Genomic DNA, 21,592 nt, shown 5'->3' with positions numbered 1-21,592 from the left:
TGACGCAGTGACAAACACGGTGTTAGTGCTGGGGACCGACGAGGCGCCGAGACCCAACTGTCTTGTCACTAGTCATTAAGTGTGGCTTGAGGAGGACACCAAATGCACCTTTCAGGAAATGGCAGCTGCAGGAGGCCCACTTTCTGCCGTTATTTGGAGACGCCTTGGCATGGCTTCTTCTTCACTGTCCTTCCCTTTCAGTGGGTTTCAGAGCCAGCGTGTCAGCCTCCCAGAGGCCGGCCTTCCCCAGGCCTTCCCTCCACCGGGCTGGCAGCACCGCGTCCTGCGGGCAGCCCGGACCCAGCGCCGGTCTCCAGGGCAGCGCGAGATGCTCTTCCCGCTGCTCCAGGAGGACAAAGTGCGAGAAACACTCAGGCGGCCCCGCAGAGTTAAGTCAGGATGGTGACCGAGCATTGAAAAAGAAGGGCTGGCTGTATGCAAAAGCAGCTGGAGAAGGCCTTCTCAGTCAGAATTCCTTTTAGGCCACATTTTAAAGCAGACACTCTTTGTTTGAAATCCAGCAAAAAGACAGCAAGGGAGTCCTTTCTCGTCAGGACAAACGGCTGATAACCCAGCTGCCTCATGTCACCGTTTTCTGCAGTCACGCACACCTGCAGGGGTGCTGGGGACATCTGGTGCTCAGAGAAGATTCTCCATAACAGGTACCCATATCAGCTGAAAGCCTTAGGTTTTAGACTTTCAAGAGTTCGGAAAGTGACTTCAGTGGAGTTTAGCTCCTTCTTTGATGTTTCCGTTAGGAAAAGCAGGGAGAAAGGCCTTTCTGGAGAAGAATCAGTAGGCAAGTTAGGTAGTGCCTGTTCAGATTACCATCCGGGAGGACCTGGTGGTGATACAAATTAACAGCCCTTAGCAGGCTGGATAAAGCAGTCACTGGGACTCTGTGCCTTGCTCAGTTTTACTGAGATGTTCTGTCCTGTCATGTTTTAGTTTTCCGTTCCCTAATCTCACTACGCCCTTAGTCTTGTTACACCCAACCTTTGGTTCTCTTTCTTTCGATTTCAATCTCTGTGTGTGTATATGTGTGTGTGTGTGTGTGTGTGTGTGTGTGTGTGTGTGTCTGTGTGTGTGTGTGTGTGTGTCTGTGTCTGTGTATACATGCACATTTACAGCCTGTGTCCTTGTGTAAAACTGAACCACAGTCGCTGACCAGGACACAGACTGACCAAGCGAGTTGACCTGTGACGTTAGATGAGAGCGCAGCCCTGATTTCTGTGAAGGACATCGCTGGTCTAGGATATGTCCAAGGGAAGGGTATGACCGATATTTATCCTCAAACAAAGAAGGCAGCAGGAAAGCACTTCAGCAAGTTACAATTACTAAATATCAAAAAAGCTGTGGGTTAACAACAACAGTTATATGGAAATTTGCTTAATAAAGACAACAGATGCTCACTTATTAACCGCAGTATTGATATCAGTTTCAAGAGCTAGAATTCCCTGAGAGGACACATCACTATAGCAAAGTCAATCACCTTCGTGTCTCTTGGATAATCTTCATCATTCTCTGTAAAAAGGGAGAGTAGAAACTAACACAGATTTTACAGGGATGACAGTGATAACGAAGTATGCAGAGTGACAGACCAGTGCCTGGTCCGTACCAGGTCCTTCGTAACTGGCGGTTGGCAGTATTAACATTGCGGTTATTTTAATTGTTTCATGTATCTGTTTGATGACACTTTCATTGGTATTGTTCGCTCCTAGAGACTGGCATCTGTATCAAGAGTTTGAAAAAAAAGAATTATTTAATTGACAAAAGCTGCATAATCGGTAGGATTAAGACTAATTACTGCAAGTCATCACGCCTTATTCATAGACCATATTCTTGGCGAGCTTTCTTTATGTACACACCTTCCCACCATTAGTGGCACCCTTACCTGCTAAGTATGAGTAATGTAAAGGTTAGAGACGAGAGGGTAATCCATCTTTTCATCTTGTAGTACACTCTACTCTCTCTTGCATAGACTTTGAGACTTAGCTCCTTAGCCTTTGAGATAATCCAAATGCTAGCAACATCAATGAGTAAGAGATATTCATTAATGGGAAAGTTTGGTTCTAGCTTCTGGCAACACCAAGCATGCCTACAGTCATTCATCACCGTTTATTTGAAAATTAAGGAGATGTAAACAAATACCTTTAAACTCTATCTTTACAATACTTTCTACAATGCAATAAAAAAAATCTGATTGTTTTCAGTTTGTCTAGTAATGGTGGGAGAATAGAACAAGTTTGACTCATAAGCTGTAGCTAGAATCCTTAAAGACAGTTTTTGCTGACCCAGAAAGTTCATCTTAAAAAAAAAAAATCTGTGGTTTCCCTTTGTCAGAAAATGATGAAGGTTTTAGATTTCCTCTCAGGCTAATATCACCTATTGGCAAAAAAAGGAATTATGAGGCACATTTAGCAAGACAGAATTTTACCATCTATGAAAAGATTAAGCTTAATTATGAATTCAATTTGTCAATTCTAGTGTCACCAAGAGATACTTCAGCTCTAGACTTTGAATGTAGCAATATGCTTTAGTTCTAATTTAAAGTGACCGGGGACTCACCTTGCAGAGAAAGGACACTCCAAACCAGAGCAAATCAGGTACAACTTAGCTGCTATTCTAATTTTTTTCCACTTTTTTTTCCCTTGTAAAATCTTTATGGCTATCGTTGTTTAAAAAGAATTTAATGCCCATCCTTATATGGCAAAAGGCCTCTCTGTAATTTCTAACAACCAGAAACAGAAACTATTGAAAAAGACAAAAAGGGTCACTTTCAGAGCATTCTTTGCCCACCTGCCCTACTTTCTTTCTCCCCACAACCCCCTAAAGACACCTGAAATATGAAAGTCGTTCCACAGGTATCAGGATAAAATAAGTTCAAAGGATTTGATCTTGCAGGCTGCAAACCCACCAAGTCCCCGGAGGATTTATCTTAAAGAAGCTTCAGAGCCCCAATACCTGGAGTTTTCCAGAACCTTCCTTCTAGAAATAAACTCACTAGGGGAATGATGAGGCTGTTACATTCTGCTTCTTTCCTAGTTCTGCTCTGAATCATTTTCCATTTCTATTCTTAAATCCTTTACAACTGAAATGCTGTCCTTGGACGAAGACTGAAATGTTGCTGCATGAGGATAAAGACCACATCTGTTCCGAGAGCAGCCGCTACCAGGCGGGGACTCGCGGCGCAAAACAGGCGCTCTCCTGCACAGGCTCTTTCCTCTTTTTTTTTTTTGGGTAATGCCAGTTTCTGGCAGTTTTGGGAACGTGGTCCGAAAGCAAAACGGGCAGAGACGTCATCTCTTTCCATCTTAGAATGTATTTTTATTAGAATCAACTTAGAAAAGAAATGACATTTTGCAGACGCTTACTTAGTCCACTTACTAAGTGGCAGCTAAAGAAAGTGAGCACTTTAACTCTTTCTCATGACCCTACAGCATGCTCTCCAGCCCCTGCCCCTTGCCCCCGAAACTCATTCTGAGAGTGACAGTGGATGCTGCTGTTAATCTAAAACAATGGACATCACATCGGGGTCACCAAAAATCAATCAATCAATCAATTAAATAAAGCAATGGACATCAGCCAGGACCACCCTAGGCCAGCTGGGGTGGGTTGGGGGGGGGGAGAGTGGTCATCCCGATTCGGAGAACAAAATTATTTTATGGTAAGATTTATTTAATTTATTTATTCCTATTTAATAGTTTGTGTGTGTGTGTGATGACAAAATCAGGATAAACTCAACCTGCTGTTTGGAGGCAATGCCCCAGATATAAAAGATCACGAAACTGGAGGCTGTCCTGGCTGAGCCTGTAACTGGAGCTTCCAAGACTCTAGCCATGAAATCCCTTCTAGCAAGATGCATAATCTTCAAGGAGACAACTGGGGATTCTTTATTTGTCTGCATAAACTATTTCCAATCAAGGTAATATATAAAGAAAAGGAATCTTCCTGCCTGAAGAGAGGCCAGCTCCCTTCAGCTTTACATTTCTAGTACGGACTATAATTTTCAAGGAGAACAAGACAAGATATCATCTGAGTAATAGCTCTCAAGTACAGCATGGCTTTAAGGAGGAGCTAAAAAAGTATGAGTACTTCCCATGAGCGTTATTATTTGAAGTGATGATTCTCAAAGCATACATTTTCTATTTCCTTACAAGTATTTCTCTCTAGATTAAGTAGTAAAACTTTGGCAAGGAAGCAAGTCTTTACCTGTAACTGCACTGGCTGTGGTGAATGTCTGATATTATAGTATAAATCAAGAGTTAACCATTAAGCAAAGGGTTGACTTGGACTAAAGGGATATTTTAGGAAAACACTGAGCCTGGAAGTGTTGCTTGACTCAAAAAAAATCCAGCTAAATTTAGAAAAGACTACCAGTAGTATCATAGGACAGAAAAGCTATAGCAAGCATTTTTCAGAATTTCCTATTGAAAATCATGTTTTTATTGTTTGCACAGCTAAATGTGGACACAAAATGAAAGTGTTATTAAAGAGTGTATGTATATGAGTATATACATATGTGTATGTATCATAATATATGTCCATATAAATATCATATGTATAAAAGTTTATATATTATCAATATGTAAATATGTATCATACAATTTTGTTTGGAGACATTGTAGATAGACTGTCTAAAAATTAACTTTGAAGCAAAGGAGAAAGACAGTAATAGGAAGTTGTTCTTGCCTAAGATGTAACATTATCCACACAATTATGGTACATAGTTGAGAAGGGTCAGGTTTAATATCACAGTTCAATTATTGAGATATAATTTATTTCATACTACAGGGTCATTTTTTTCCCCAGAGATTTTTTTCTATTAACTTTATGAAATCCTGAGCAGAAAAGCCTCTTGAGATACTGCCTTGGATTTGCTCTTAAGGTGATGTTTCTCCCAGCTGTCATTCCAGTTTCCAGAGCGGCTGATAAGGTGAGCTGCACCCTTTAGGAAGGTGCTGGAACCGACCCCGTTCCTCTCTGGCCAAAGCACTCTGTGTTCATGGTAGTTTCCAGCAGTCTTGAAATCTCAGTTGTATTGTGCCATGACTCTCACCTTCTCCATTTGCGTGGTTGAACATCCTAACGGTGATGCGAAGTGACACACGGCTATTTTCAGCACGTGGCTATTTTCATTATAATGCTGCCTGGGCTCTAGGAACGGTAGCAGCTTCCGACAGCTTCAACTATTGGGTGGCAAGAACCATGTGTAGCATTTAACCAAGAATGCCTACGTGGAAGGGATGCGTACCAACACCTAAACCCGGAACAAAAGCCGCTTGCTTTTCAGAGAAAAGCATTCTCTACCCACCACGGGCTTCCTCAGAAAAGAAGTATGAGGCATACTCTATGTCCCCTTCTTTTTGTGATATCAATATTGTCAACGTGGCAAAATGAAATAGATTGGGACTTTGATTCTCTAAGTACTGGAAGATCTGACAGCTTGAAATATCAAGTCTCTTGCTTCTGCTGAGAGCATTGCCCGTCTTGGATAACATATATATGTCCTTTCACATCTCGACTGAGATTCCTGGTATTTTTTCCCCTCATCTCTGATATTCCCTTCTGAATCTCATGCAATTTTTCTCTCTTACTCAGTTGTCATCCAAGGGGGTGATTTAGGTGTGTTAGCTTGTTTTCAGTTTTAGAATCCCACCTGAAGTGACTGGTCGGGCACAGTACCGTTCAGAAGCCATATGGCTGAGAACGCAGGAGCGGGGACTCGGGAGGGAATGGAAACATCCTTGCCCTGGAGCGCGATCTCATGCAGGCTGTCCATGGAGCCTCGTAAACTGAGTCTGCTCGTTTGTTAAGCAGACATTCAACTGCCTACTTCACTGGGAGTAAGAAATAAATGAGATGATGCTCATAAGGCCCCTATTACAATGTCTGACACATGCTAAGTATTCACTTGGCTCATATTATTCACAGTTTAAGGAAACACAGAGCTGCTCACACACTGTAGCCTCCAAATGTTGGTGCCGTGTGAGCCTCACAGCCTCCTTGAAACCACCAGCCTTCTCAGATGCCACAGTGAATGCAGCCATCCTCTCTCGTCCTGTTTCCTGCCTCATTTTCATGCCAACACTCAAGATGATCACTGGAGGGCGTCCATATAGGAAGGTGGGTATAACAAGCAAGGAAAGGAAAGCAGTTTATACTCTTTATCTAAACACATTCTTAACATGTGGATTCTATTGTGACTGCTCAGATCCCAAGATTGTCTATCACCCTGTCTTCTCAGCCTTATGCCTGTTCAAGTTTTTATTGTAGATTTTCTCTTGACTGCTGGTCCAGTTACATAACGTCAGAATGGCCCTCTGAGTTTTCCTCCGAAATGGAGATGAATCTTTAGGTCCCTCTTCACACAAACACAACGCTACTGCTTTTCCTAGACTGGACGCTCCTTGTGGTTTTAGTTTTAGGAGGAGCTCAGACTACTGAAAAATTTACCTTCTAATCGCAACTCTTCCCGCCCATGTTGAAATGTGCAGATCATGACTGACTGTAAAGGAAAAATCAGCAAGTCGTTAACCACAGGGAACCGCAGGATTTTCATTTTTGTTTTGCTTTTTTCTTAAATTGGAAATTTTAAATGTGTCTCATATGTAAGGGAAACAACAGTAGAGAAGTCAGAGATATAATGGTCAGAAGCTTAACTGAGGGAGGTACCAGATGAAAGGAATCAGAGAGATGGTAGACAAATTAGATTTGCAGAGTAGGGGTGGGAAGGGGCAATAATTTAATGCTGTTATTGGAGAAATTTTTAAAAAAGACAGGTAGGGATACAACCCAAAGAGAGTAGAGGGTCATGTGGGCATGGGAATAAGTGTGTGTCTGATAATTCTTTTCTCTGACTAGAGGTGAGGTCAAATTTGCCTCTTGATCTGTTCCTTGAGTTGGCACCAAGAATCCATCTTCTTGAATTCCTCAGTATAACCCAAGAGGGTTAACCCTTGATTCCTGGGCTGTGTGAATGAGAAGAGCGGGAGCAGTACGGTCAAGAGGGCCCTTCCCAACTGCTTTGCTATGTCCAGTAAAGAGATGCCAACTTTTTACATTAATTCATTCAATATCTGTTGGTAACTATGTTAGATATTTAACATATGTTTTTATTGCTTGGGTTTATGAAGGCTGAACACAAAAGCAGAACATTCGATCAATTCAGCAGCCAGTAAATATGACTGGCACACATTAAGAAAAATACCAAATAAATGGTTTCAAAATTAAGAAACGTATAAAGTTGCCATGGATCATGGACAGAGAGAGCAATGTTGAGGTTTACTGGATTATGGAAACTTGGAAAAACTAGACATGGAAGGAGCTTTAGATCACACCCTTTTCTACCCCTTGATCACACAGAGATGAATCTGAAAGATAAGAAAGAGGGTTATATAAAGCAAAGTTTTCTCCCTCTTGGGTCCAACATCCAACAACTGAAACACCACAGGGAAGCTCAACAGACAAGGACTCCAAAAGATATTAACGTCTGTAAGGTTAATGACCCAAATCCCAGAGTAAAATGATGCAGCGCATTATAATTTTCTGGACTTAAAGATAGGTCACAACTTGAAACTGATCACCTTAGCTTCAGCCCAGGCTCTGGGAAATATGCCTAGGTGGTAAATTTCTTCCAAAGTAGCACAACAGGAAATACCAAATGAGACTGAAAAAGGAAAATTTTGCAAGGTAATAAAAATATTTTATGATGAATCACTAGTATTAAAGGTAAGAAACTCAACATTCAGGAAACCACTCTGCAGAGACCTGATCTAATTTTTCAGAATAATTTTGCATGAGATGTTTTTCGAGTTGGCAAAAGCCCAGCTATTGGAGCATCTGGTATCTCTGCTGTAAGAGAAAAGGAGGATGAAAATGTGCAAATGCTTACATTTATGTTAGCAAGAGCAAACGAGAGGGCTGAACAACTTAATAATAGTATTACCTAGGGCTTGAAATTGTCTCTGATAGCTCTATGCTGCTAATGAATTGATGGGTTTTGAATTTGCATGTGTACCATGCATCAGGGAAAATGCAGAATTTCAGAGTTAAGAAATCTGTCACTCAGTATTCTGAAGAGATCCTAAACCACCTGCAATATGGCATATGCTAAAAATTAATCATATTTTAGTTACTAATCTAAAAAAGGTAACATTGACACAGCTGATGACACTTTAAACTTGCATTCCCATCCCCAGCATCAGCTGCCTCTCCTGCCAGTTAATTTATTTGTGAAAAGATTACTATTAGGTCAGTACACTTAGGACTCCACAATGGTAGCTACTGTTTTCAGGACTGAATTAAGTGTGGTGCTAGTGTAGTCAAGATTTCTGCAAAAGATATTAATTTGCATGTTCTTTTACATCACCAATATACTAGGAGAGAGAATTTTTGTCCAGGAAAAAGTTCACTGACATTTTCATTTATCTTCTGTTTCTTAGGGTGCATATAGTTTGTGATTTCCTTAGGCTCTGTGGGCTACCATGTTTATTTGTCACTTTTTAACATTATAAGGAACAAACAGGTGAAATAGTCAAGAAAATTTTTTAAAGTGAATGCAACAGTCCCAGTATAATGCATATAAAAATAAGTTTTAGCATTTTGATGATAATATTTGAGATTTAATCCTGTGGATAAGACAACAGATAAGAGTACATCCAAATAAGAGATTTGAAGAATGTCAGAAAGTACTGATTATTCTCAAGAATGTTTAAAGGCAAAAATGCAGTGTTACATAAATATGTGTAAAACCAAAACTGGCAATAAGTCCTTATGCATGTAGATCTCTCACCGCCATAAAGACCACATCTATTTACAAATTAACTCAACGTAAAGCTATAGCCAGTGAAAGTGTAATTAGCACCATTAATATTATGTGACAGATGATAATATTTTATAAATTAAATTTGTGATACTGGCTTTAATAGCAATGGATACAATAGCTTATTCTATATCTACTTGATTTTTTGAAATGGAACATGACAACCCATCATTTAAATAATCATTTCTAGAATTCTTATTGTATTTTTAAAAACTTATCTTGTTTTAAAATATTGTATATGTATAAAATCAGCTACAAGGATATATCGTACAGCACAGGGAATACAGACACTATTTTACAATAACCTTAAAGGAGGTAGAGTCCATAAAAATTTTAAATTACTGTGTTAGATACTTGAAAATAATGTAACATTGTGAATCAACTATGCCCTAGTAAAAATCAGTAATACTTAAAAATAAAAAAATATTCTATTCTTGATAGATCAAACAAGTTAGTAAGCTATCCTTGAAATGATATTAAAACACTTCAATGGTGTTGAGATAAATTATTCATTGTAGAGTATAACCTGATACAACACATACAGGCAGGATCTCTGAACCACATCTACTGGGTCATGGCGGAAGTTACATCACCGTCACGTGTGTTTTGTTGTGGGCACCATCATGACTCAATTCTGCCCTCACTTCTTCTGTATGAACTAGGGAGAAAACTTTGTACGCTGCCACTGTAACATCTTGTGACCAACTTGGTACAAACATTAAACAAAAATGAAAATAGTGCATTACATTTGGAAATTTTGCACATTTCCAGGTATCAATATATAATTTCCATAGGCCAGTATGAATATGAAAACACAAGAGATTAACCAAGCTCATTGACACTGTAGACTGTATCACTGTGGTAGGCAGAATATGGACTCCCCCAAAATGTCCCCAACCTAATTCCCAGACCTGTAAATGTACTGCCTTACTTGCCAAAAGGGACTCTGTAGATGTGATCAGAAGTACAAACCTTGAGACGGAGACATTATCCTGGATTGTCCCAATTGGTCTAATCTAATCTCATGAATCCTTAGAAATGGACCATCTTTCCCATCAGAGATTGGGTTGAGATGAAGCAAAGGAAGAAAGACCCAACATTTCTGCTTGACTATGGAGGAAGGGGCCAGGTGCAAAATGATGTGCTTGCCCCCTAGATGGATACTGGGGAAACCAACTGCTGCCTGGGACCTCCAGAAGTAAATGCATTCTTGCCCACACCTTGATTTCAGCCTAGTGAAACTCTTGTCAGACTTCTGACCTACAGGGTCGTAAAATAATACATTTATATTGTTTAAGCAACTGAGTTGGTGATAATGTGTTAGAGTGACGAAAGAAATCTAACACAGTTATGGTACAAGATAAATAAAATGTCTTTCATCATCTAGGTCCAGTGGTGCGTGAGGTCAGATATCTCAATTAGAAGCAGTCTGAGTATCACAAAAATCTGGACAGCAGGTGTTTCAATGGACTTGCATGAAAGTAGAGGACAGATCTCGGAAAATATGGGTAAGGCGAAAATTGAGTAGGATTTAGCAAGGAGTGGAGAAAGGGGAAACTCTAGTCAGTATGGCTCACGGGCAGGCAGCCAGGGAGCACTGCGTGATGTAGGACTAAATTAAGCAGAGCACGGCTGTTCTGCGTGCAGAATCACATCAGAGGGCGGAACACAGGGCCAGTGGAGAGAGATGGTGTCAAAGCGGTGGCCAGGGATCAGACCATGTAAGAAGAGCCAAACCACCCTATGGAGTTTAGAATTTGTACTGTGGGAAATGTGTTCAGCAAGTGGGTGACGTTCTCTTCCGTAGCGCAGCAGTTTACGTCAGGCTCCTAGGGCAACCTACAACCCAGTGATGCCGGTGAATATTTGATTTCTTTGGCAAGAACTGGAAAGCTCCTGAACTATCAAACCTCTTTTCTTTTTCCTCTCCTTCTTCTTTCTTTCTCACAAGCCTACTTTGTAACATTGTTAAAATTTGTTTAAAACATTTAATAGCTGAGAATACAAGCTATTTTTTTTAAGTCTTTGGCTCAAATAGGTAATATAACAGCTGTGAGAAAAATTTAATAGCCTTATGTTCCTAACACACAATTTATATCCAGTTTAGAATGGCCCAAGAAATGTTCTCCCATAAAAAGGTCTCCAATCAAATGTTACAAAGTTTAAGCCATGTGCATTCTCTCTCATCTAGGTCACAATGGGGCAGATAGAAGGAAAGAAAGCTTGTGTGATTGAGCACACGGCAGGCAGGCACTGTGCCCCTTGGTGTGGATACAAAAATGAAAAATTCTGAGTCCTCCTCAAAGAGCTTTGTTCTTTGGAACAGAGTCATGGATGAGTGAATCAATAATAGATCGTGGGTGCTATGATAGAGAGCATGGAGGAAAGGAGGAATTTCCCATTCTTCCTGGAGGTTTCCTGGTGCTGGAAATGGGAAAACTCAAAGCACCCAGACTTTCTGTGGGGCCTGGTGGGTCAGTGGAAAAACCTGGGTGCTGGGTCTTGTTGGACCATATTCTATTTCTGCATCTTGCATCTTGAGGAAGTTATTTAAGCTCCCTGGGTTTCAGCTTTTTCATCTATACAATTAAACCATGTGTGTCCTTGAACTTTGTTCCATGAAGTCTCGGGGTTTTGGAGAGGAGCATCGTAGGTCATCACGGGGGAGGAGGCTGAGAAAATGATACCCTAGGCACTGCTTCAATCAGAGACGTCTCACCAATATCTTTTTCATTGATTGACATTTGTACACTTCAAAAAAAGATTTTTTTTCTGCTTTTAAGAACATAAAGAATTTGATAATCACTGAATGATATTGACCTGTTACTGTCTCAAGGCCTAAATTCTGTGATTCAGAGTTTTCGTTTTGTTTTATTCTGTTTGCATTCCCTTTGTAGTTTGTCTTTTCCTTCTAATGACATTATTAATTCTGGAAACAACAGGGGTTCCTGGTTAGATTTGCTTCCCACTTTCCTGCATGAAAAGCCAGAAATAGCTGTAAACACAGATCCACCAGGAGCTTATCATGTTTTCAATCACCAAGGAGAAATTCCTAAATCTAAATGCTAACCATTCCAGGTAGCAGTGAGAATATCGGCAGAAATGAAACCTACTACCTTGCATAGTCCAGTCAGTTCTCTGAGAGTGCAAGATTTGAGATTTCATGACAGCGTCGTCTCCCTTCTCCTCTCCACCTGAGTGTGATTGCCCTTTTGCTGATCATTTCTCTCCTCTGTAACATTTCCATAAAAATATAGGCCAGGAAATGAGGCAGATGTGTAACAAACACACTTGAAGTCATTTATTATTAGTAGCTTTTCCTGAAAGCTGAATGAAAAGGTTGAAACTAGGAACCACAGAACTCTGGGGTTATTTATCTTTTTCACTTGTTGATGCCTTACTAATATTCAGTCAGCTGAACATGGATAATTGAGAGTCTGTCATCAAATAAGAGTCCTTGAAATTACAGTTCTAAATATAAATGATTGTAAAGTCAAATCATACACACACTACTAACTTGCAGTTATAACAGATGGATTCAAAGCTATTTTTACTTATTCAGGAATATGCCATTTCCTTCTAGTCAGCGCCATTTATTTAGTTGCTAAGCAGTTGGTGATAAGAAGCCATATAAAGTTGGAGAAATAGTATCTTGCCTTCAAGAATATTTTAAAAATGAAGAAGAAAGAGAGAAAGAGATTGAGAAAGAGACAGAAGGAGAGAGGGAGAGAGGGAGAGAGATCAGGTTTATTTATATGATCCATAGTCTACAATTATGAAAGCTCTGAACTTGTAACAATTGTGTTTGGTTGAAGGAAGGATTGGTGGAATCACTGAACATAGGCTCCTGAAGGAATAAAATAAACAGTGTGAAGCATGCTAAACGAACCCGTACTAGTATTCCAGGTAAACATCTTTTGCTCTTCTTCGAAACTTTCAGGCTCTGTGTCCATTTTAATTTAATGGTTGTTAATAGTTACACAGAATGTCCATTTGGAAACCTCCCCTTCCTGCCCCCTTTTTTCCTTTCTGTGGATGGTTATGCGCTATGTGTCTGTCCGGTTTGTTTGCTGGCTTGTTTTCCAGAAACCGTGTAAGATGACTGTATGTCTCAGATAACCCATCTGCTTCCCCTGGGGCTGCACAAGCCGCTATCAGCCAATTACTGTATCACAACGTTGAAGTTTTACAACTTCACTTTTCTCAGTGGCATATCAAGATGGTCTTTATTTATATAATTTAAAAAAAATCGCAGACCCATCACTCAAGGATGGGATCAAAGGTAAGATCACGAAGCAGTTACATCGCTGCTGTTTACTTTTGCTTTTGCAAATCACTGTGTGTAAAACTACAAGCATCCACAGGACAGCAGGGTCAGGGGTGCTGGTCTCTCTGGCTGTTGTTTACAAGCATCTAAGTTCTTAGACAATATGTTCTAAGCAGGGAAATACAGGAACTCTGCACGCCAGAGAGTGGTCGGGCATCCCTCAGATCAAGACTGCAGTCCATCTCCTTGCATGAACGGCCTCTGCCCTTCCCTGGAAAAGAAACCTGCGGCTCTGCTGTTTCCCGGCTCTCCACGATCTTCCGATCTTCCGTCCTGTGATCTGTGACAGTCACGCCCACCGGTATTGCTTCTCCGGGGGATCAAGGCTTCCTTTGGCACGCCTCCGAATCATTTCCGGAGTCTTTCTTTTCAATTGTTGAAACTTAAAACTGCTCTTTGGAAAGTCAGATTCCATTCTGTCATCTCCGTGTCTCAGGTACTTTTTACTACAATGGAACTGGAAACAAACGATTTGAACAGTCTTCTGGAGGGCTTTCCAGTCTTTCATCTTCAACTTTGCTTTTATAAAAAGCTTAGCCAATGATTTTCTTGTGCTGCTGCCTATAAGAGTAGAATAATAGCCCATTAAAGGATCTCTGTTTTTGAAAAATAGTTTCTGTGCTGATGAAAAACAGCATGTAATATCACAGTAATTTTTTATGCTTTTTCACTAGCACTTCTCGCCAAAATAGAGAAGCGAAGCGATATTTATTTTCAAAGGTGAAAGAATGTAGGGCTGTGAAAACTACCCTCATTTTAGACAAATATGAGTGTAACAAAGAGGCATTGCCTTCATGGTATCACAAGATATTTTTATTAGGTATTCCTTTACTTCAACGATGTTAGAGTTAGTACTTCTATTGTTAGATAAAAAGTAGTTGGGGCGAAAAAAAAAAGTATTGTCTTTAGTGAAAGGTGGGAAAGTTGGATAATTGAAAAGAAATATGCAAGCGTTATATGCTCATTATAACATGAAATGATCTTCCAATGTGCTTCATTATTGTACATTCATTTTCCTAAATGGTTGTCAGTAGATTTTCAGCTCTCAGAGGGCGTAAGGCCATGAGTATTAAATTCATTCACTTATTTTGTCATCTTTTCCTTCACCAACTAATATCTAACTTTTGTTGAACATTCAGTCATTGTTAAGAACCTTACCTGTGAATTACAAGACACATGATGTAGGGCAAGACACTTAATCTCTCCATGCTTGTTTCTGTATCATTAAATCCTGGGGAATAAATAATCCTTTCCTCATAGCTTATAGGATTTTTGCAATGATGAAATCTAGGACTACACACAAAACATATAGAACAGAGCTGCCACTTCGGAACTACAAGTTAATCTTATGAAGAGACTCATTTCACTTGCCCCAAAGCCCTACAGATTATCACTCTTATCAATGTGTATCATTTCCAGATGCAGAAGGTCAGAGAAGTGATTTCCCTTACTCAGTGTCTCACAGCAGGAGGGCAGTCAGGTTAGGATTTAACTCCTGGTTTGATTTGCTCCCAACTCAGCTATTGACCCCACTGATACTCTCTCTCATTTCCTGAGCAGCTACTATGCAGGAGCTCTTTCCAGGCCTTGGGGACACGTGTATAAAATAAAGTTTAAGTGGAAGGAGTCCAGGCTTGATGGGCAGCCCAAATGGTTGAATGCTGGTTTGGTCACTTACAGTGGGACCTGGTTAATTAATCTCTCTGAAATTCAATGTCTTTCTTTATTAAAACAACGAAGATGGTAATAGCTACCTTCCAGGCTTGATATTGTTGTGTATCTTCTAATGAGAAAAAATACGTTGTGTGGGGCACCTAGAAGGTGTGCTAAACTTAAATTTTACCAAATAGCTAGTAGGCACAGAAAACGCAATGTAGGCAAAATTGACAATTTCTGCCCTTATGAAGTTTGGCTACTATGTGTGAAGACCAATTTTAAACTAATTACTGAATGAACTATGTCATCACCTTTTTGATAAATATCATGAAGTCATAGAGATGAATGAGCTTGTGTAATGGAGGGATCAGGTCTAGTCTGTCGATCTGATGGCTGGGAAAACAAAAGAAATAAAGTGAATTAGACAGAGAAATATCAAGTTTTCATTAAGGTGCAGAACTACAACTATGACTAATTTTAGGTTTAAAATTAAGTGTAACTTTGTCCTTTCTCCTAGGAAACTCAGTCATTCATTGAAGTATCTCCTGTGAAAGGGAACTTTACCCACTATGGGTATATTTTGGTCCATTTCCTGGACTCCCAGATTTATTGACTTAATACTGAAGTTACAGAAATGAGGAACTTCCTAATCAGGACTATGTTTGATTGGATCACAAAATTAGTCAATAGTCTGGAAAACACTACATAGATGCTGGCACTCTCCATTTCACACCAGTATAGTACTTCAAGTTGTCCTTTGTCCTTTCTGCTTTTCTCATCATTCAAGCAGTAAAACAAACTCTTTTATAGATAAAGAAAAGTATTTTTCTTTATGCTATGAAAGCTAATTCAATTTCAAAATCCCAGAGTGGATGCAAGAATATTGAATTTTTTTTAAAAAGTATTAGTTAACTGTTTAATATTAATGCCTACTAAAACAAAGTAAGTGTTGGAAATGTTACAGCAACCTCATTCTGAATATTGAGCATGAGTGTTCTCTAAAACTGAATAGACACAATTTTTTCCAGTAGCTCCATGAATTATGTCTGTTCTACTCTGTGACAGGATTATGGCATAAGCTCTTAAGAAAGGAGCTATATTATTTGTCACTTTTAAAATTTTAATAAGTGTAATTTAATCAGACTGTGGAATGAAGTAAAAAAAAAAGATCTTTGTTTTCTTTGCACATGATTACAGTTGAATGAAAGAGACTATAAATGATTTATAACAGTTTATAACTTCAGTAACTGGAATTCTACATTACTATAGTAAAGACTGACAAAAGATAAAAATAACCACATTTTTTGGACCAGAGGATCTTTTCTTGAGATATTTGACTTCTTTCTTACTTTTCTAAAGGAATTTTCCTTTGGAGATTTTTTTTGATTGAACATTTAATAATTTAATTTTCTAACAGTTAAAATAATTTATAATACATGAAATTATTTTAAAAATAAAATCAATGCATATCATTACCCAGAAAGAGCTTCTGCTAAAATATGAAGTAACTTCAGAGAGTTCCTATGAGAATTCAAATACACTGTGAGAACATTGTACTTACTATTCTTTTATGGTGTATACAATTTCCACTCTGGGTTATGTCCCCTTTTCATTCTTAATGTTGCTATTTAATCTTTTCTCCTTTCTTTTTTTAATAACCCTTGCTTCAAAGGAGTCTATTTTATTGGTATTTTTTCCTAAAAGCAGTATTTGGTTTTGTTGGTCAGATCTTTTTTGTGTTTCATTACTTTCTGTTCTTGAAAACATTATTTCTTTTCTCATATTTTCGTCATAATTATACCTTTTCAGCTAACTTAAGTTGAACTTCTAACATTTATTTCCAATCTTTCTTATGAATTTAAATAAATGCATGCTTAGCTATAAATATAATTCAATAGAAGATTTTAATTGCATTCTACAATTTTTTGCAGTACTCATTGTTTAAAACCTATATGATTTTTTAACCCCAAGAATTTTAGAAAAGTGTTTAAATTTTTAAAGATTAAAAAAATTTTTTGTTTCAAAAATAAATTGTTATAAGAGGATATATTCTGTATCACAGTAACTTTTTAAAATTTGTTGAGACTTTTCTTAGAGTTTATATTGCCATTTAATAAAGGTATGCTAATTAAAATTAAAATACATATTAGGTTGATTTTTAAAAAATATGTCTTCTTTACTCATTGAGCTCAATAACTATCATTTTAATTTTGATAGTTTTATTGTAGCATTGTAAACTATTTTTTTCTGAAAGATCTGTTTCTTATAAATCTTTTTTTAAAAAATCCACAATTATAAATTTGTCAATTTGTTTTGTATACATAAGATTTCACTTTGCATATTTGCTTCTATGTTATTATTGTTTAAAAAGTGTCAAATTGGATAAAGGAGGACTCATTCTAATAATAAAATGAGCTCTTCAGCGAGAAATAGTATTTGTAATTTAGATGGAAAGTACAGTATATTCTGATAATGCTAATGACCTCATGGCTTTTTTAGATAGTGTTTTCATGCCATTTAATTGTACATATTTCTCATTCCTCTATAATTGTTATAAAGCATAGTATATTATATCAAAGTCTATTGAGGTGTTAATATGTAGAATATATATCCTGGGAATTTTTTATCCAGTTTGAAAATATGTGTCTTAAACTTATCATTTATTTGTATATTTAGACTCCTTTTTGCCATCACAGTTTTTCTGCTTCACATTTTAATTTTTGTTTCTTCTATTTTTTTCACATGTATTATTTATCCACTACTTCTACAGATTTCTTTACCTGTCTTGATTTTATTTTTTATATCTATTATTTATCTACTGCTCCTAGGTTATATTTATGTAAATGCCTCATGATATGTTCCAGTGATATTTTAATATTGCCTATTAATTCCTTCTTGTTTTTTAAAAATCTCCTTCTCCAAATTTCAACACTGTAATGCCATAAAAGCCTTGTTTTGTTCATGTGGAGACCCAGAGCAGATGTTCCTTGTAGGCGGGCCACTTTCCTTCTGTAGCAATTGTCCCATATGGATTCTTTCAACACGTGGTCCCACCTTCCCTGGGACACGTCTCTACACACAGCTGGCAGATGCAGGCGGGGGAGCAGCGGAGACACAGCTGTTTCTTACACTCCCCAGTCAGAGCGCAGCCTAAATCAGCTGAGAACCCTCAGATGCAAAGATGGTTATGAAATGTAATCCCTGACTGGGCAGCTGGGCAGCCTTCTAGAAACAGATGCCCACTATGGAAGAGGGGACTCTATTTTGTATCTGATATTTGCTGACTCTGCCACAGAGTCCTTAAAACCAAAAGACTTTGTTTGTAGACATAGCTTTTCTAACAACAACTTTTTAAACAAAAAAATTTAATATATCCCTTTTCACACTACCCATACTGGTGAATAGAGAAAAGTTATTTGTGTAACTTCTATATTCTAGGAATCCTTGCTTCCCCAAGCTATTTTTACAAGAATTCATTCTTAAGAACATGTCTAAAATGCATTTACCATACATAATAAATCGCTGATATGGAAAAAGTGTTAAGGAATCAAGGAAATTTTCACTTTGAGGAAAACTCCATTAATGTAAACAAAAACTTTGATTCTTCCATCATGAGGGTGATTGGGTAGATATGGACACCTGAGAAGAAAGTTTCTGTCAATACCCAGGCAATAATGATGCCATGTGACTGCCACCACTATTTTATTTCCCTTTGAGGACTCAGTCCTTTTCCTATAGTAATGACAAGACTATATGTAAACTTTGTAGGTAGCAGGGATTTTTTTTTTAATGTTTCTTCTTTTATTATGATTTACTTAAATTTATTTCTGGTAAATGCATTTGAGGGAAGAAAGTTCTAACAAAATTTTTTCAAGTTTATGCTCAAGGCTGTCTTTTAAAAAAATGTAGTGTAAATACACAAAAAGCTTGTTGCCTAAATACATTTTTGTCACCTTTACTTAGAACACAAAGGTACAGACATACTCAGTATGGTATGAATTATTTTGTAATATGTTGATTTTCCTTCGTATTATCTTCCAAGCCTCAGAATTTCCCTTCTAAGAGATCCATCGCTCATTATGAACAGTTATTCTCATCCCTTACAGCTGTTCAATAGCAATTTAATGGTAATTTAAAATTTAAGAAGTGATTATGAAGAAAAATTAAAATAGTGGTATTCACATTACTCACTATCTAAATTGACTTTCAAAGTAAAAAAAAATATATTTTTCATAGTAACAGTTTCTGTGACAGAATTTCCCAGTATAAAATGCATATAAAATATTAATGCAAAAAGCTAAAGAAATGGTAATGGGAACTTTTGAGAACTTAAAGCTAATTATCATGATTAATTTAGCTTCACCTTTAAGCAAGACTAAAATGTACCAAATGTGGACACCATTATCACTCATATTTTGTCTCTATTAAAAGTTAATATTTTGAGTACTAATGCCCTGAGTATTCTATATTTCTAGTATGTTATTTCAAAGCAGTGCATTTTGGAGGTGGTTCTGTCTAAATGGAAAGCTTTATTCATGTAATTTACTTTTATACCCTGCCTTCTGTGCTAATACAGGGTAGACACAAAGCTAACATGCAATCTGGGTACCATTCCTGTGTACTGCTACGGGCATATTACCTATGGTTCGCAGTTGATATAAGATGAAACGTGAAAAGTATAGGGAACCGGGAAGATCTGATTCTAAATGTATTTTCTTGAATTAGTTATGTGCCATTAGGCAACCAATTCAGTTCTCTGCATCTTTCCTCACAAATTTGTCAAGATAATTAAGATATATCTATCTATATATATATGTTTTTTTTATTAAAATATAGTCAATTATAATGTGTCAATTTCTGGTGTACAGCACAATGTCCCAGTCATGCATATACATACATATATTTGTTTTCATATTTTTTTAATAAAGGTTATTACCAAATATTGAACATAGTTCCCTGTGCTATACAGAAGAAACTTTTTAAAAAATCTTTCTTATATATAGTGGCTAACATTTGTAAATCTCAAACCCCCAAATCTGCAAGATTTATATATACGTACATACATATATATACACTGTTTACAATTGTATTTTTATCACAAATTTGGTTCCTCGTTAACACTAATTTGTAATTGTCCCACTTTGTCATTAGTACACACAAACAGGAACTAAGTTCCCATCCTCCAACCATGCCTCCACCCACTTTTTCCTAAGAAGAATCAACACTAAGTTGTTATAAGTCATTTCTATCTAGTAATTTTGTCAAATCAGAATGCAGTGATAATGTGGAAAGTTTGTCACTGCATCGTTTTGATTATATTAATGTGATAATTTGATCCACCTGCATGTATAATCGTATGCTAACTAATGCATATATTGCACATTTCTTTTAAGACTATAGAAAATGAAAGAACATTTACTCTAAAGCAAATAATTTCTGTTTGGAAACTGGCACAATTAAGAGATCACAAAAATGTTAACAAAATACATAAAAAATATTAGGCACTCACTCTGCCAGTGCCTTCCACGTGTAATCACATTTAATCACTACAATGGTCTTACTAATTAAATTATCATTAGTTTGTATTTTATCTGCAAAAAAATTTCATGTGCATAAAACCCAAACCATTTGGTGCCCTTGAGAGCTGACATCCATGCACATTTGAAATTACCCCATGGAGACACCTTAGAACTCACAGGCAAGTTTTCTTCAGAGGCTGAGCTAAGCAGGGATGGGCAGGAGCCAAAGCTAATGTTTCGTGGCTTATTTCAAGACTCAGGGACATGTGAGACCTGGAGAAACTAGAAGATAAAGCTTTCTCCCATCCTTTCTCCTCCTTTTCCCAGCCCTTCAGCCCAGATCTTTTGCTTTATTTGTCTAGAAACTTGCCATTGCTGACTTAAGCCATTTTTTTTTAATGATGATAGTTCAATAATGAAGGAAATATCACAGCCATATGTATAAATAGGCTTATTTCAATACATTGACAGACATACAGTTATTACAGCTTTAAAAGGTTATGATAAAGGCAATCTATATATAAAATTTAAAGGATTTTGAGTGTTTTTGTTGCATATTGATTCAACACAGAGTATTTTAAAAGGCTGATTTTCATAAGTAACAAAATATAAAGTGTTTTTTTCAACAAAAGAAAAACTTAAATGCCCATTATTATTAAACAATATAAAAGAATTAATAACTAACCATAAAATTCCATCAGAAATAATCCCCAGAGTATACACATTAGATAAGGAGAAGATAAATAGGAATCAAGAAGCATCTTAGAAATTCCATAAAACCATTTAATCATCACAAGTAAGCTGTGGAGGTAATTCCCAGAGGAGTATTTCAGAGAAAATATGTTCCTTCTATGGATCCATTGATCATCAGCAGACTTTCAGGACTAAAATGTCTGATGTAAAACTGACTAGTGGAGACATCACTCCATTAAAACACAGAAGGGAGAGCATTGAGATAATTTTCATTTGCCCTTTAGGCTGTGGTCTCTTAAATAAAATTATACCTCTATTCACAGCCAGTAGAATTTTTACTTTATCCTTACGTTAACAAAACAGGATTGCTGTTAGTTAGAAAATATTTTCCTTTCAAATATATCTTATTACCAATAGCATGCTTAGCAGTATTGGTAAACTCAGTAAATATTAGTGACCTAAAGTGTAGTATTAGTTTGTCATCATATTTTCCAGAAAAAAATAATAGAATGAGAGCAATTAAATTAATCAGTAAACATGTGAATTTGAGTCTCTTTTCTAAGCTTTAAAATC

Source organism: Camelus dromedarius, chromosome 28, assembly GCF_036321535.1.
Source record: "Camelus dromedarius isolate mCamDro1 chromosome 28, mCamDro1.pat, whole genome shotgun sequence".
Taxonomy (NCBI): domain Eukaryota; kingdom Metazoa; phylum Chordata; class Mammalia; order Artiodactyla; family Camelidae; genus Camelus; species Camelus dromedarius.
This window is presented reverse-complemented; position numbering follows the sequence as displayed.